At 38.3% G+C, this 17,799-nt stretch overlaps 1 protein-coding gene across 1 annotated transcript in view; it reads left to right on the top strand.

Annotated features, from left to right (window-relative positions):
• The window catches only part of ARHGEF38 (Rho guanine nucleotide exchange factor 38), a 131,820-nt gene that overhangs the window by 80,477 nt on the left and 33,544 nt on the right, over window positions 1-17,799 (top strand). The gene's annotated exons all lie outside the window — the stretch shown is intronic.

Genomic DNA, 17,799 nt, shown 5'->3' with positions numbered 1-17,799 from the left:
TCTCCGTGACATTGGTGGATCCAAAGGAGAGGCAGAGCCAGTACCGTTTGGCACCAGTGCTGCCACAGGAGTTGCCAGAGGGGTGTGATGTCCAACATCCAACTGCCTAAGGGATTCCTGATTTTTCCTCGGGGTTAACTCCCAAAGCCTTTCCCACATATGGGTATAGCTGCAAGGCAGCGGAGGTTTAAAATCAGGGTTTTCCTTCCCCTAGGTGAATTGCCTACCAAAGCTGACGAGCCCCACCTGCTTTTTAAAAAATTACCTTTTAAAAAATGATCTGGCTTAGCATTTGAAAAACTAATGTTTATTTTTAAATTAATACAGCAAACTTATAATATTAACATTTATATTTATAATGTATAAAATATAAATTTATACCACTTTGTTATAAATCTAATAAAGGCAGTCAGTGACATAGTAGATAGAGTGCTGGGCTTAGAGCCAAGAAAATATGGGTTCAAATCCTGCCTCATTCACTTACTAGCTTTATGAGCCTGGGCCAGTCACTTAAACTGTCCTAGCCTCAGTTTCATCATTTCTAAAACAGGGATGATAATAGCACTTCTGTCCCAGGTTTTTATGAGGATCAGATGATATAACACTTAGAAAGTGCTCTGTAAAGCTTAAAGGGTTATATGAATGTTTTAAACTATCCTATTCTATGAATAACTTAATTACAAGTTTATTATTCCTGAGAAGCTTATTCTTTGCTCACTTTATAAATATTTAGGGATCTTCCAAGTTCAAAAACACACCTTCCAAAAATAATATTGGTCTTAGAAATCTCAAGGCAATGGTGCAATGTTCTACAAGACTCTATGGTATTAGGCGTGGGAGAAACAATTCCCTAAGGGCTACCTTAAGCATCTGCTTTTCCATGTTTTTAGTTGGATATGGCTTGTGGAAATGACAGAAATTAAGACTAACATTGGAACAGAATGTCAGAGTGAAAAAGGCAGCCCCAGTAACTGAGAAAGTCCCTCTTCGTATAGACACATATTTAGCTTTCTCTTGACAGAGAACAACACTGAAAGGATGAATATGATAGAATTTGTTTTAAATTTTGATTTTTGTTTAAAACTTTAATTTTCAGGCCTTTAATGACTTGGAGTAACAGAGTCAATGACATCTAAAGTAGGAATTCTAAGCCCTGGGTCAAGTTTTTGGTGTTAAGTACTATTTTTTTTTTAATACCTGAGGCTTTCTTCATTTCCTTCAATGGGCATGATATTTTAAAAGAGGCAGGTAGGCAGCTGGGCTTAGAGTCAAGAAGACCTGAGTTCAAACTCTGCCTTAGATACTTTACCAGCTGTGTGATTGTGGGCAAGTCACAAAATAGATACTTAATAATAGTCTGTTGAAAAATTGAATGACTCTATCAAGTTCTAAATCTATACTTTTAAATGACATCCATAGGGACAGCTAGGTGGCGCAGTGGATAGAGCACCGGCCCTGGAGTCAGGAGGACCTGAGTTTAAATCCGGCCTCAGACACTTAACACTTACTAGCTGTGTGACCCTGGGCAAGTCACTTAACCCCAACTGCCTCACTAAAAAAAAAATAAATAAATAAATGACATCCATAGCCATATTGGCGGAGCCTGGATTCAAACCCAAGTTTTCTAATAACAAGGGGAAGCTAAGTGACACAGTGGATAGAGTACCAGGCCCAAAGTCAGGAAGACTCGTCTTTGTGGGTTCAGGTGGCACACTGGATAGAGCACCAGACCAGCAATCAGAAAAATCTGAGTTCAAATCTGGCCTCACATACTTAATCCTTATACTTCAGTTCCTCATCTATAAAATGGGGACACACTGGAGAAAGAAATGGCCTCTTTGCCAAGAAAATCCCATGCACATGTCTATGGGGTCACATCGAGCCAGACATCACTAACCAGCTGAACAACTTTGATAACAAGTCTAGTGTTATTTCTATTATACCTGCCATGATGCCATAATGTGCATGGTATAGAGGACATTGTGTGGGAGAGGATGAATGGGAAATGAGAACAGTAAGGTGAATGAGATTTTGAAATAAAGCAGATAATTATATGTTGTCCATCTTGGAGTGGTTCCAGGGTAATATAAAACTCAATTATTAAAACTGTTGGATCCCCTTCTGGGAACTAAATGGCATAGTGGCAATTAGTCACTCAATATCAAACTCTAATATCAGGTTGTACAGCAAATCAGAGTGTCAGACCTGGAGTCATATCTAGCCTCAGGTACTCGCTACGGGGTGGGCCAAAAGTCACAATGTTTAAATAGCTTTTTTGTTTTGTTTTGTTTTTTGTTTTTTTTTGTTTTTGCTTTTTGCAGGGCAATGGGGGTTAAGTGACTTGCCCAAGGTCACACAACTAGTAAGTGTCAAGTGTCTGAGGCCGGATTTGAACTCAGGAACTCCTGAATCCAGGGCCGGTGCTTTATCCATTGCGCCACCTAGTCGCCCCCTAAATAGCTTTTTGAAAATTACTTTTTCTTTATTTTTCTCCACTTATGAGATTTGATTTTTTACATGTAATGTAAATTCATTTCCTATATATTCTGTATATGACACTATGGTATTGGAGATTTAAATAAAAAATAAAGGAGTCATTAATTATTGAAACCCCTTCATGACTTTTAGCCGACCCTGTAGTTGTGTGGCATAGAAGATCAAATGAGATCATATTTTATAGTACTTTACAAACCTTAAAGTATAAATGCTGGTTGTAGTTATTATTATTATTATTATTATTATTATTATTATTATTATTATGCAGTGTGAGAATTACTAAAAGTTCATGACTTGGAGCCTGAGGAGACTTAGGTTCAAATTTTACCTCAGACTCTTATTAGCTATGGGATCATGGGTAATTCACTTAATCTCTTTGGGCCTCAGTTTCCTTATCTATAAAATAAGGATAATAATTCTCATAGTATCTATTAAATGAGGAAGGAAGGAATTGCAAAATGCTTTGCAACCCTAATGCATAATTCAGTTTTTAAAAGTGCAAGGTCACAGGACAATATTTAAAAATCGAGGTTTCAGCCAGGGTCAGAAACTAAACAGTAGGGAGGACAGAATTCTCCTTCAATCGAATGATGATATTTTCCTTTGGAATCCCTTATTGCTCTTCTATGCTCGTGCCCTTCTCTCTGTCCTGCACAAATGTAGCACACTTTCATATCTAGAGCAAAGCATATCTGAACAAGCAAAGTGTGAAATAATCAATGAGTAGAATTTCAGATATTGTATTTGACTTCAGGGTCTATACAGAATCATCAAATCCTAAAGTTGAAAGAGACAGCAGTGGCTACCTACTCTTATTCATGCCCCCCCCAAATAATTCCCAATGTAATATACCCAGCAAATGGTCATCTGATCTCTGCTTGAAGACTGCCAGCAAAGGGGTGCCCACTAATTCCTAAGGCAGTCAGTGCTGCTTGAGGGTAGCGCTAATGCTTAGCAGGATTTTCCTTCTGACATCAAGCCTCAATTAGCCTCTTTGCAACTTCTATCCACAGTTCTGACTTCTGCCCTCTGGAGTTAAATAGAAAAAGTTCAGTACCTCTTCCATGTGACAACCAATTACTTGACTGCAGTTTTTCTCTGCCCCCTAACTCTCCTTCTCAGCCAAACATCCCTAGTTCCTTCAATAGATCTTCATGTGTTATGAATTCAAAGTGCCTCACCATCCTGATTCAAGTTCAATTCCCTGGACTCCTTCCAACTTAACATCCTTCTTAAATGGGGCACAATACTCCAAATATGTTCTGACCAGGGCAGAGTGCATTGGGACTATCAACTCTTTGCTACTGGGGACTATACCTTTCAATGAAGTCTGAAATAACATCAGCTTTTTGGCTGATGCCAAACATAGACTCATGCCATGCTTAGGGGGCCATTTGAATTCCACATCTTTTAAAGATATGCTTTTTTAACCACACCTTTTCCTTTTTAAACCTGTGAAGTTAATTTTTGAGCCAAAGTCTAAGATTGCTATTACATTTAATCTTATTAGATTACACAAAACAACCAGCTCATACTGGCTCTCAAGAGTTAATTGTTAAACCTATATCAGATTGGTTTCTGTCTTGGGGAGGGGACAGGGAAAGGAGGGAAGGAGAAAAATTTGGAAATCAACATCTTATAAAAACAAATGTTGAAAACTATCTTTACACATAACTGGAAAATAGTAAAATACTTTTAAGATAAAAAAGAGTTAATTGTTAAATTTTCAGGAATTTTGCAAGCCAGTTCTTAGACATAGCAAGCACACAGTTCAATCATTTCCTTCAATTTTACTTCAATATTACTTGTTGCTTTAAAATAATTTTTTTTCAATCACCATAGAGTATGTTTTCAATATATTGTTGTCTACTTTAAGCGATTGTGGCTTTAATAATGAATATTAAAAACAAACTAAATTGCATTTTGTTCTGATTGTGCTGGGAATAAAATCTGGAGCAGCTATGAAGTTGTCAAAATTTTTTGTTAGCAAAATCTCCCCAAATCATATTTGGCACTGTTTAAATCATTGATCATGATTATCACTTGATGATTCAATATCTGAAATAAAACAAATTAATCATTTAAAAGTATTTCTAGATTAAATTTATTTTCTTTAACAAACCAAGCCAGAGATTGTAGCTTAAGAATTTGAGGTTGAAATGAGTAAAATTGGTCAAGTACTAGAACTGAGATGGGTAGCATGTAGTTTATGAACTGCTACTGCTGTGTGACACATATATCCTATATTATATATGCATTTTTCTCATTCTTCCTATTGCAAAAACATTATCTAACATTAATTTCTTTCAAGACCTTGCTTTAAGGATTGACATTCTTGAAGAATTTTCATTAATTCCAACGGCATTGCAGTCAAGATCAACTAATATTCAGAAAGAGCAAAAATTAATCAAACTCACCATAAGAGCTTTGGAAAATTTAAAGATTAGTACTGAAAAGCATGAATCTCCAGTTGATGATTTGATTAAATCAGAAAAGTTTAAACATATTGCATTTATTGAAAATAATAAATATAATGATCTTCCTAGGAATATGTTGCTAGAAAATATAATTCAACACGTGAACTTATATCTTTTATTGAACAGAAACAAGGATGAAAGGATTTTTAATAATCTTGAGTTATTAGAACTTTATAAAAAACTAACTTCACCATGGGTAGCTGGTGAAAAATACATTATTTAAGTGAGGTTTTAAAACAAGAAATTGATTTGAGCAATTTTCAGGATTTTGTTGATAATACTATAAAGTTAAACAATCTTCTAATCCCCTGCAATTATAGCACTATTGCTGAAAGTTTATAGTTTGTTGAATATAATTTGTATGAGGCTAAGAAATAGTTAAACAAAAGATCACATCAGATTTAATGATAATAGATTTATTGGGGGGGGGAAGTTGGTGGATTGGGATGCAACTCCATTTGTTAAATCATGGTTGAATTGCAACCATAGGTTGGCTATGGATGCAAGAGTTCAGCAAAAATCAACAAAAACATTCTATTAGAATCAATTGACTATAAGAAACTTACAATGGACAGTATTCTACATTTTATTATTATTTGTAAGTTCTGTGCTACACATTCTTATGCCAATAAAATTTAAAATAAACATGTACATGTATGCTATATGTATAGATACACACTTTTTTTGGGGGGGGGAGGCTGGGTAGCTTGTCATTAAACATTTACCAGCATACCACTGAGCCCAAAGCTTCATTCCCAGGCATTCCTGACATTATTTGTGTCATGGATCCCTTTGGCAATCTGGCCAAGCCTATGGAGGTCGGGGTGTGAGGGAAGGGAGGGGAGGGGAGGAGGTGAGATGGTGTGGGAAGCAGTCAGGTTGTCTGTACCTCCTCTCTACCCTAAGAATTGAAATAGCATTAAAGAACTTTGAGCCCGTAGCTAGATGAGAAGTCCTGGCTTCATTTCCTGGGTAGGATTTTTCTCCCTCTTCACTCTCCTTCTTTGTCAGGAGGCACACATGCTGCTCTATTGCCTCTTACTCGTCTGTGCAAAGGGTGAATGGAAATGCCATGCACTGGGTGATTGGGAGGTTCTTCAGCAACAGCCTGGAGTGTGTCTGACAAACCTCAAAGCCAAAAAGGTTTTTCCAAAGCCTCTTACCGATGGTAATGGAAATATGTCTGCATGATATTTTTTCAAGTTGGCTTTTAAAACAGAGGAGGAAAGGGTTCTTGAAATCTTCCCAACTCCAAAAATGCCTAGTAAGTATTTTAATGCTGTGCAAATATTCTAGGCCAGCTCTTGCCTGACAAAGAAGACACTTACCTCTCGCTCACAGAGCAGGCGAGTTAGCCCAGCTGAAGCAATGGGGCACCTGCAGGGAGAGATGGGAGGCAGCAAATGCCAGGCAACTCAAACCATCACCACCACCTCGACCTCTATCTGCCCTCCAACCTTCATGGAGACAATCCAGGTCCGAATTCAAAAGCCATGGGAATAGAGCATCGCCCCCCAAACCACCAGACTTGCTTCCACCACCAGCCCCACCCCCCACAGCTGACATTGGGAGCAATACATGATGTGGAGAAGGGGCCCACTTTCTTCATCACACCACCACCAAATGCTGACCAACCACCAGCAAGAGGTAGGCCTGGAGTCTTGGAAGGGGCAGCATTCCCCAGACCACCAGTCCCCCCTCAGAGCCTTTATCCAGAGAGTCAGGAAGCTCCTGTGGAGATGAGGCCAGTCAGCCCCAACCACCAAACAACAGCAACACTCAGGGATGCCTGAGGGAGAGATGGGAGGTAGCATGTACCAGGAAAAACAAACCACCACAAGCATCTTCCCTTAGACCCTGATGGAGAAGACCCAGGGCTCTGAACCCAAAAGCCTGGGGAACCAGCCCCACGGGCACAGTTGTCTAATGCCACTGGGATGCGCTCTGGCAATTGGTACAATGGCTGGTACAGCCTCATGCATTGAAGACCCAGAAAAGAAAGTTCTTGTCCCCACAGTCCTTGGCACTGTCAAATGTTAAATGCCAGGAACAAAGGTTATTTTTTTCACTAGAAATGATGATAAAGAAGATGCATCGGGGTGGCTAGGTGGTGCAGTGGATAAAGCACCGGCCCTGGAGTCAGGAGTACCTGAGTTCAAATCCAGCCTCAGACACTTAACACTTACTAGCTGTGTGACCTTGGGCAAGTCACTTAACCCCAATTGCCTCACTAAAAAAAAAAAAAAAAGAAGAAGAAGCTGCATCACTATCTCCTTTGCTGACACACCCTAAGGGCCACAGGCCTTTTCCAAATGACTGACAGTTGACCACATGTAATTTTCCCCTTTAGAATGTAAGTTCCTTGAGAGTCAGAAGTGGGTTACTTTTCTACTTGTATCTCCAGCACTTAGCACTTTGTACACTGTATAAGTGCTTAATAAATGCTTCATTCATTCATTCCTTTGAAAGTCCTTGTTTCCTTCAAAACTCAAATGAACTTTCTCATTCTGTCCCTACTTGCTAGTACCTCCCCCTACCAGTTATCATGTATTAATTTGATATAAATATGTATGCATGTATGTATATATAAACATAGTATAATATACTTTACATATATCATAATACACATGTGTGTATGTGTACGCATATACAATATGGGATCTTCTATATATACATACATGCACGCACACACATATAATTTATGTAAGGTATATCATATGCACACATACACACATATAAAATACATACATACAGGGGCAGCTAGGTGGCGCAGTGGATAAAGCACCAGCCCTGGATTCAGGAGGACTTGAGTTCGAATCCAGCCTTGGACACTTGACACTTACTAGCTATGTGACCCTGGACAAATCACTTAACCCTCATTGACCTGCCCCACCCCAAACCAATAAAATACATACATACATACATACACACACACATACACACATATGTTGCCTAATAGAATTTAAGCTCTTTGAAGGCAGGTGCTATTTCATTTTATCTTCCTATCCCCAGCACCTAGTACAGTGCCTGGTGAGTAGTAGATACTTACTAACTGTCTGTTGATTGATTGGTTGACCTGGAGAAGGCATCTGGTACTCTTCTTTTAAATTTCTTTTAAATCATGCTTAAGTCACTTAAAACTGTCTCCTCTATTGCTAAAAAGCTTCAGTAATGAAGATTATAAACACTCTTCGGTCACATATTCTAATATTTAATCATCCCCAAAGGAAAGACAGAGACAGAGAGACAGAAAGAAATTCTTGTCTAACTATAGTTTCCTGCAATTTTAGCCAATTACCTCCTACTTAGAGGAAAATAACTGGTTTTGAGAGAAAAAAAACATCGTTCTCATAATGATGGTTTATTAGCTTATTCCACAGTGATTCAACAAACATTTACCATGTGCAGATCATTGTGCTAGGTGCTATAAAGGAAGGAAAAATTTAGATGAAATACATAATCATGGAACTTACAGATAACTAGGTGTAATTAGAATTTCATCTAAGGCAGGATAACCAGAAATTTGCTCAAATTTGAGGGTCCTAATAGTAAGGTACTGGGGCATACTTCCTCTTCCCTCCCCTACCACAGTTACAACCCCAGATGAGCGCCTTCCAGCCTAATCTCCCCTTTGTTCCAGACACAAAAAATCATATTCAAGGCTCTGTTTTATAATGTACTTTATTATTTTAAAGGTCTATTAGAAATTTGTGAAATAAACCTAAGTGAGGTAATAAACCAAATGGTCCTTAAAAACTTTTCTAATTGGGGGCAGCTGGTGGCACAGTGCACTGGCCCTGGATTCAGGAGGACCTGAGTTCAAATCCGGCCTCAGACACTTGACACTTACTAGCTGTGTGACCCTGGGCAAATCACTTAACCCTCATTGCCCCGCCCCCCCCAAAGAAGTTTTCTAATCCCTACTTTCTATGATTTCATAATAATAAAGACGGACAAATTCATTACGTAGTAGAAATAGTTGAAATAAGGAGGTGAGACTTCACCAGTCCACTCTTCAGTACTTCAAGGATCAGCACTCTTGTTTCTGGGGTATTCTCTACAACCAAACAGATGAGCTTTGGAAGTTGCGATGGCTTTAAAAAAAAAAAAACAAAAAAAACCAAAAACGATATCACTCTGTTGCTAAGCTGGTACTGAAGCTCTCCAACTGAAGCAGCCTCATCTGTGGGTCAAATGCTTGATTATTGATTATTGATTAATATTGTTTGAACTTAGCTTAATGTGGCTAGAAAATTATCTAACCTGAAACTGTAGGTCTTACTGACCTCAGAAAGTTTCCAGGTAAACTGAAGACCTATGTGAGGAATGCACAGATACCACTCAAGTCTTGTCCTGGCTCCACCCCAAATGATTGTGTTTTGGCTTTTCCCAAGTTTTATTAAATGTTTGTACTTACTTGCTGATACACATCTCAAGCAACCTTAAATGGAAACTGTCCTTTTCTGGAAACTGTCTGATTTTTGGCCACCCATCAGCTTGTTCTTATGTCCTTCTTTGAGTTCTATATAATGTGAAACATAACAGAGGTTTGAGAAGGCAATTGTTGCCTCTTTTTGGCTCTCTCTCCTTTGACAGATGACAATAAAATGTTTTCTAAAACTTTTTCAGGTTTCAAGTTGGTTCTTGACCCACACATCCTCAAACAATAACTGGAGCCCATCACCAGCTCTTTATTCAAAGGCTCTCTGCCTCAGGAGGACTTGCCAAATCTCATACATGTTTGGTGTAGCCTCTAAGAACCCCAGGGCACTTCTACTAGAAGATGAGGCATTTGGAAAGAACTATAATGGAGTCACAAGCCACACATGACTACTTAACTATACCTTTAATTCACCTAAGAATGTTTATAGGGGAGGTTAGTTGGAAATGAAAGTTGTTGGTTTTAAAATGATTCACCATGCTCACTCATCCCATCTAAAATTCCAACAAAATGGGCAATACTGCAATAAATTAAACAAACACTGGCCTGAGTGGCCAGTCACAATTTTGATTGAATTCAATTCAGTTCAATAAATATTCACTAGGTGTCAGGCACTGTTCTGAGTGCTGGGATTACAAATAAGAAAAAGGAAAGATAATCCTTGCCCTCAAGGAGTTTACAATCTAATAGGGGGAGACAACACTTAAAAGGAAGCTGAAAAGGGGTAGGGCAGCAGGGGGTATGATGTTAAGTGGAGTTGAAACCAAGCAGAGATGCTGATGAAAAATAGAGTTGACCCATCAATATAACTACTAAGTCTATTTACAAAGATGATTAGGGAAAAAGGAAAAGAACCTATATGTTCTAAAATATTTATAGCAGCTCTCTTTATAATGGCAAGGAACTGGAAATTGCAGGGATGCTCATCAATTGGGGAATGGCTAAACAAGATGTGGTATATAATTTTGATGGAATACTACTGTGCTATAAGAAATGATTACCTCAATTATCTTAGAAAAACATGGATAGACTTGCACTAAATAATAAAGAGCAAAATGAACAAAAGCAAGAGAAAGTTGTATATAGTAACAGCAATATTGTTTTAAGAACAACTTTGAGCAAATAAATCATTTTGACTATTATGAATAACCAAATTAGCTACAAAATACATATGAAGGAAGACACTATATGCATACAGAGAAAGAAATGATAAATGGAAGAATAAATATGTATATATCTATGTGTGTATATCTATGTATACCTATATCTATATAAAATAGTTTTAGATATACACACAAATTTGTGTCTAATGGTAGCCATCTCTAAGGTGGAAAACCTTAGAAATTTACATGATAACTTTATTATATACTTAAAAGGAATAGCAAGTTGCACATAATAGATTTATAGTTTCATGTACAATCATCTTTGTTTTTTCCTATTCTATTATGTTATTCACTACAAAGATCTCATACTTGTTTGCTGTAGCCTTCCTTCCTTCCTTCTTTCCTTCTTTCCTTCCTTCCTCTCCCCCTCCCCTTTGTCCTCTTCCTCCTCCTTCCGCTCTTCTCTCAGTTGCCTCTCCCTCTCCCCCTTTCTTCCTCTTCCCTTTTCCTTTCCTCTCTTCCTTTTCTTGTGCTTTCTACCCTATTTTTCATATTGATTGAATGTTATTATTTTTCAACATGTACATTTATTTTATTGTATTCAGTGCAAAGTACATTTCCAGTAAGCTGAGGGTAAGGAGGGAATGCTGCTAAAACTGAGCCAGCTGTGTCCACTTGACTTGGCAGTATCAATAATGATTTGTAATAAGATTATTGTAGATACTTGGTGTTGGGAAATACTTGGTAAATTCTCAGGAAGATGTGGGTAAGGGGAAAGAGAATGATATATTAATTACCAATCTCAATGTGCAGTCCAGGCTTGGTCAGGGATGGGGACTGTTCCACATCCTCTTGTGTTACATGGTTCAGACATTTGTCAATTGGTCACCAGCTCCCTCTGAAGAGGGCTATCTGAGAAACAGGACTAATATGGGAGACATGGTTATCAGGAGTTAATCTTAGGGAGTGGAATTAGATGAGTTGAACTTTGTGGCATAGATTGCCCTAGGGTGTCATTATCTTATAACAAATCCTCTATCTTCCTTGACAGATTGCTATACTGCATCAGGCAGATATTAAGAGAGGGGGCTGCTTATCACTTTCACAGCTAGCCAAAGTGCAAATAAAGGGAGAAAAGTCACTCAGGTGATTTTCTATTGAGGAGAGAACTTTTGTACAGATTTACATTTGTGAAGCTTTTAAGGGAAACAATAACAATTTAGAATTGTCCTTTTCTACTTTGAGAAGCAGAAAGAAGAGAAAATATGTCTTTGATGCAAAGGAGGGGTAAGAAAAAGAAGGAATACTAAGGCCAGGGAGTATTGAGAGGTTATAAATTTATTTTCAGACTTGACAGATAAGACTTTGGGATGTAGGCCTCAAAAAAGATGCAAAGGAATTCTTCAACTTACCTATTTTTGTTTTGGTGTATGTGTGTGTGTGTGTGTGTGTTTGTGCGTGTGGAGAATACTAATCTTATATATTGCCAAGATGGAAACAAAACTATTTTCCTTGGTTATATTTTCAGGGACATTCTCCAAACCTAAATAATCCAACATTCAGTGGTGGTTAAGAGGAGAGTTTAGAAATTCTAATCATGTTCATTCTGCTAATCTGATTTTCATGATTCAAGTCAATGAATTCTGTGACCCTCATTTGTGTCCTATTTAAAGGAGCCTAGCCTGATTAAAAAGTCAAACTGGCCTGCTCACTGTTTCCTTAACTGTAGGATTTCAGGATCATACATTTAGGCCTGGAAGGAACCTTGGTGGGTCCTCTAATCCGAGCCACTTCATTTTTTAAAGATGAGGAAACCGATGCTGTGAGAGGTTAAGTCACTTATTATAAGGTCCCATAGGTTACAGGTATAGGACTGTAGGCTCATAGATTGAGGGGCTAGCAGTCTCCAGAAAGGCCTTCAGTTAGAATAGGAAACAAAGGCCCAAGGTCAACAATGTATTGTCAGAGACAGAATTTGAAATCAGGTCCTCTTCAGTATTCAAACCCAGGTCATCCGACTCCAAATTCTGGACCCCAAATTCCTTTCCTGTATATATTTTCTTACATGCCTCCAAGGTTCCTCTGCTGTGCCACTCTCCAGGAAGCCTTTTTTAAAAAAATCCCTCTTCAGTCATCCCCAGAGAATCCTCAATGCTCTCTGCTTCCTTAAATTATCATATGTCTACTTATTTGTATGCATTTCTGTTCCCACCATAGAATTTAAGCTCCCTGAGGTCAGAGATAATTTATCCTTTTGTCTTTAGCATGGTGTCTTCCATATAATATACCATCAATGTGGGGCAGCTAGGTGGTGCAGTGGATAGAACACTGGCCCTGAAGTCAAGAGGCCCTTAGTGGGGGCAGCTAGGTGGCACAGTGGATGAATCACTGACCCTGGATCAGGAGGACCTGAGTTCAAATCCAACCTAAGACACTTGACACTTACTAGCTGTGTGACCCTGGGCAAGTCACTCAACCCTCATTGCCCCACAAAACAAACAAACCAAAACACCCAACAAACAAAAAACAAACAAGAGGGCCTTAGTTCAAATCTCACCTCAGACAATTACTAGCTGTGTGACCCTGGGCAAATCATTTAATCCTCCTCAATTGCCTTGAGCACCCGGGGCCATCTCCAGTCATCCTGATATATATCTTGCCACTGGGCCAAGATGGCTCTGGGAGAGAGAGTGAGGTTGGTGAACTTGCACAGCCTTTCCTCACTTAAATCCAATTCAGTGCAAGTCATGACATCACCTCCCAATGTCATGGTCCTTTTGGAGAAAGAAGCAACCATTAGCACATTTCGCACTTGTTGGGAATGATCCAAATTATCTGGATACTTAAAGCATCTGCTTTTTTAGTTTATATACAAAATTCAATTTCGATGTACTTTTATACATCAAATTCATATTTAGTAAAAGTTCTAGGTTTTACCTCACCTGCCACATTTTGGAAACTTTCCAATTCTCTTTGATTTGGCAATTAACATTTTTAAGAGCTTTTAAAAATGATTAATTACTTTCTTTTTTTTTAATGTATAAGGTATTTTATTTTTTCCGTTACATGTAAAGATAGTTCTCAACTTTTGTTTATACAAGCTTTACAATTTCAGATTTTTCTCCCTCCCTCCCCTCCCTCCCCCCTCCCCTAGACAGCAGGTAATCTGATATAGGTTATGTCTATATATCTCTATACATATACATATAGATATAGATATATACACACACATATATATACACATAATAACATTAATCCTATTTCTGCATTAATCCTGTTACAAGAGAAAAAATCAGAGCAGTGATGCAAAACCTCAAAATAGAAAAAAAAAACAACAGCACCCAAAACAAAAGAAATAATATGGTTCAATCAGCATCTATACTCCACAGTTCTTTCTTTCTTTTTTTTTCTTGGATTTGGAGATCCTCTTCTATCATGAGTTCCCTGGAACTCTTCTGTACCATTGCATTGGTGAGAACAATACAGTCCATCACAGTAGGTCAACACTCAATGTTGATGATACTGTGTACAATGTTCTTCTGGTTCTGCTCATCTAACTCATCATCAGCTCACGTAAGACCCTCCAGGTTTCTCTGAACTCTTCCTGCTCATCATTTCTTACAGCACAATAGTGATTCATTACTTTCTAATCTATTTACTCAATAAATGTGTGCGGAACTGTCATAGGTGCTAGCAATACAAGGGTAAAACAATCCCTGATCTCAAGGAACTTGTTGTCTAGAATAAAACATAGACAAACATATGTACATGTATATGCCCATGTGTAACATATGCAAATAACTGTTAGTATTGGACCTGTACTCAGGAAGACCTGACTTCAAATCCTGTCTCAGATACTTACTAGCTATGTGACCCTGGGCAAGTCTGCTTCAGTTTCCTCACATGTATTATGGGATAACAATATCACTCACCTCTCAGGGTTGTGAGAATCAAATGAGATCATGTTCGTAAAGTACTTTGAAAACCTTAAATTATTATATAAGTGCTAGCTGTTATTATTTTATTAATAGTATGAATAATAATATAAATCAAAATATGTTGAGTGCAAAAAATAAATCTAAATAAAATAAATAAATAAAATAAATAAATAAAATAAATAAATAAAATAAACTTCTTAGGAAGGGTTTTAGCAGTTTCCCTTTCCCCCATACAAACATCTACTTTGCAAGTATTTGTTTTGTTTGGCCTTGTTTTTGAATCTGTGGTCTGCATTTTTCTTGACTTTCCAAGAAGTGGTTTGAAAACAATCTCCAAGTTTCCTTAGGACAATGTATTTATTACAATTTCTCACCACTCTTTTTAATGCCTCCATTTTTATAGTTTTATTTTTTTAAATCAAAGAGCTTCATGATGATCCATCCTGTCTCTGAATCGTCATGATGCTCTGACATAGTGGGAGGTTGTGCTGGATGTAGATTGAGAGTACCACGTTTAGATCCCACCTCTGCCATTAATTACTTGCATGACCTTCAAGTCCCTAAACCTCTCTGGGTTTCTGCTTCCTCACTTTATAAAAAGAGAGGGTTGGAATAGATGACTTCTAAATTGATGGCCCTCTGATTTCACCTAGCTCTCTCATTGTAGCTTATTCTAAGCCATAGTCAAAGAAGCCCGCTCCTCCATTAATTGCTACATCTGCAAACCCATGAAAGAAACAATTTTTGCCTTCAAGAAGCTTACATTCTATTACATATCATAAAATATTGCATATTAGTATGAATGTCACATCACTTCTGTAAGATTATACACTCCAAAAGAGCGGGAACTCTCCATTACTTTTCCTTTCCCCCAGTGCTTCAATCACTTCAGACACTGTATGTGCTTAACAAGTAGTTGTTGAATGAACAAATGAACGAATGAATGAATGAATGGTGTCTCTTTTGATTTGAATCTCACCTTCTGAAATGATGAATTTAGTTGTATTATGGTCATTAGTATACAGTGGTTCCCCTACTCATTATGTCACCATGCTCCCTTCTCAAGTGCTATGATAAGTGCTAAACTCAGGGATAAGTTCAGAATATTTCCTTTTCTTTTGGAATTTCTGGATTCTAAAGCTACCAAGAGGCAGTCTAGGAAGTCCTAGTTAGTAGTAATTTATCTTGTTCAAAAGTATACCTCATTCCAATAGCCTTAACCAGGCTTAAAACTTTCCATAAACTGATCTCAACCTATAATTCTAAATTTATGTCTGACTGTTCTCTTCCATGAGCTATCTGGTCTATCAAGGTGATTATCATAGCAGTTTGAAGTTCCACACCACACAAACCCCTGCCTTTTAGAATTTTACAGCTTGTAAGGACCTTTGAGGTTGTCTAGTCAAGTAAATTTCAATTCAAATCAATAATTTTAAAATGCCTCTTATGTTTCAGGTACTGTATGAGATGCTGGGGATACAAAGACAATTTTTTTAAAAAGCCCTACCCTCAAAAAGATTCCATTCTAATTGGGGGCTGAGAGCTATCAGCATGTTCCCAGATAAGTATAATGCAAGGCAGGTTGTGAATGGGGACAAAGGAAAGATCAAGCAAAGGGTTCGAGGAATATTTAAGGAGGGAGAAGGCAATACAGAGTTGGTAGGAACCCTAAAATGATTTATTTTCTCATTTTATAGATCAGGGCTTTTAAATCCAGGGAGCTTAGGCCACACAGATAGTATCAGAGCTGGCCTGCCTGTAGAGATTGTATTTTGATACTCTGGCAAATAGCTCTGGAAAGTTCTATCCTGTTCCTTTTTGGACTGCACTGGTGTGAGGTCCTACGGTCAATTTCCTTCGTTCCTTATGATTTGCTCAGACCCCCATTTGGAAGAAGCCCATGTGTGGACTGCACCCTCTTTGCAGAGGTTTCTGATGGAAGAGTCTGGAATTTATGTCCATTTAAAGAAATCTTTGCTTTATTTTGTAACCATGTGGAGGCCTATCAACTGAGAGCTGGACGAAGGCCACCCTCCGAGACAGGAAGGCATTGACTAGCTGTCACAATAGCCGAGATCAGTGATAATGGTGATAATAATAATATTAACTCAAGAACTGGGTCACTTGCATTGTAAAGCTCCATGGGGCCTCTAGTTAAACCTCAAAAACGTTATGTCCCCTGCTTCGATTTTTTTTCTCATGACCCTGTTTTTGACCGACCCTTCCAAACCACCTGTTCTCTGTCTCAGAAGTGTTGCCAATTTGCCTAATCACAAAAGCAATGCAGTGAAATGTGATTTTTTTCTTAGTTGTTAAGGAAAATGACTTTGCAAAATGGGTTTACTCAGCTGTTGCAAAACTTATTCACTGAAGAGCCACAGTTAACCAATGAACCTAATTTGGACTGTTTTGAAACTCTCTTGCTAACTGTAACAAAGTCAGAGAAACTAAAGAACTAGCATTTACATGCTAGTTGAAGGTTATCAAAACGTTTTTCTCATAGTAACCCTATCCAATAATTAATGTGAATATTATTATCCTCACTTTGGAATTAGGAAAGAAGCTGAGAGTGATTGACTTGGCCAAGGTTACACAGCTGGACATGAGCCTAGGTCTTCTGAGTGGTGTAGTGGAAAGCTATGGAATGAAAAGTCCTGAGTTCAAATGCTGACTGGGCTACTTAGTACCTGTCTGACCTCTGGTAAATCACCTCCAGTAACTTGTATGGTTCCGAACCTTTTTTTTTCAGAACCTTTTTAGTCTTAAGAGTGTCACCTGGGGTGTCATGCTCAGGGACACATATACAGTGAGCATATGTCATAGACAAGACCCGACCTAGGTCTTCTTGACTCAGGCCAGCTCTATTCAAGGATGACCAGGTTCCAATGGTGTAGTAGAAAATGCACAAGCTTGGCAGGGTGGCAGGGGGGAGGGGGTTCAGAACTGATGCTGGCTCTTCTATTTGCTAGCTGTGTAGAGGCAGCCAGGGGGACAGCTAAGTGGTTCAGTGGGGAGAGCACAGGAAGGCCTCAGTTCAAATCTAGCTTCAGACATTTACTAGTTGTGTAGCCTTGGGCAAGACAGCTACCTGCCTCAATTTCCTCAACTGTAAAACTGTAACAACATCCATATCCCAAGGCTGTAAGGTTCAAATGAGATGTAATGTAAAGGACCTAGCACATTGTTGTTCAGTCATTTCAGTCATGTCTGACTTTTCATGATGCCATTTGAGGTCTGGTATCTTGTCAGAGATACTGGAGTGGTTCACCATTTCCTTCTCTGGTTCATTTTACAGATGAGGAAACTGAGGTAAATAGGGTTAAATGACTTGCCCAAGGTCACAG

Source organism: Dromiciops gliroides, chromosome 6 (genome assembly GCF_019393635.1).
Source record: "Dromiciops gliroides isolate mDroGli1 chromosome 6, mDroGli1.pri, whole genome shotgun sequence".
NCBI classification, from domain to species: Eukaryota; Metazoa; Chordata; class Mammalia; order Microbiotheria; family Microbiotheriidae; genus Dromiciops; species Dromiciops gliroides.
This window is presented reverse-complemented; position numbering and strand designations above follow the sequence as displayed.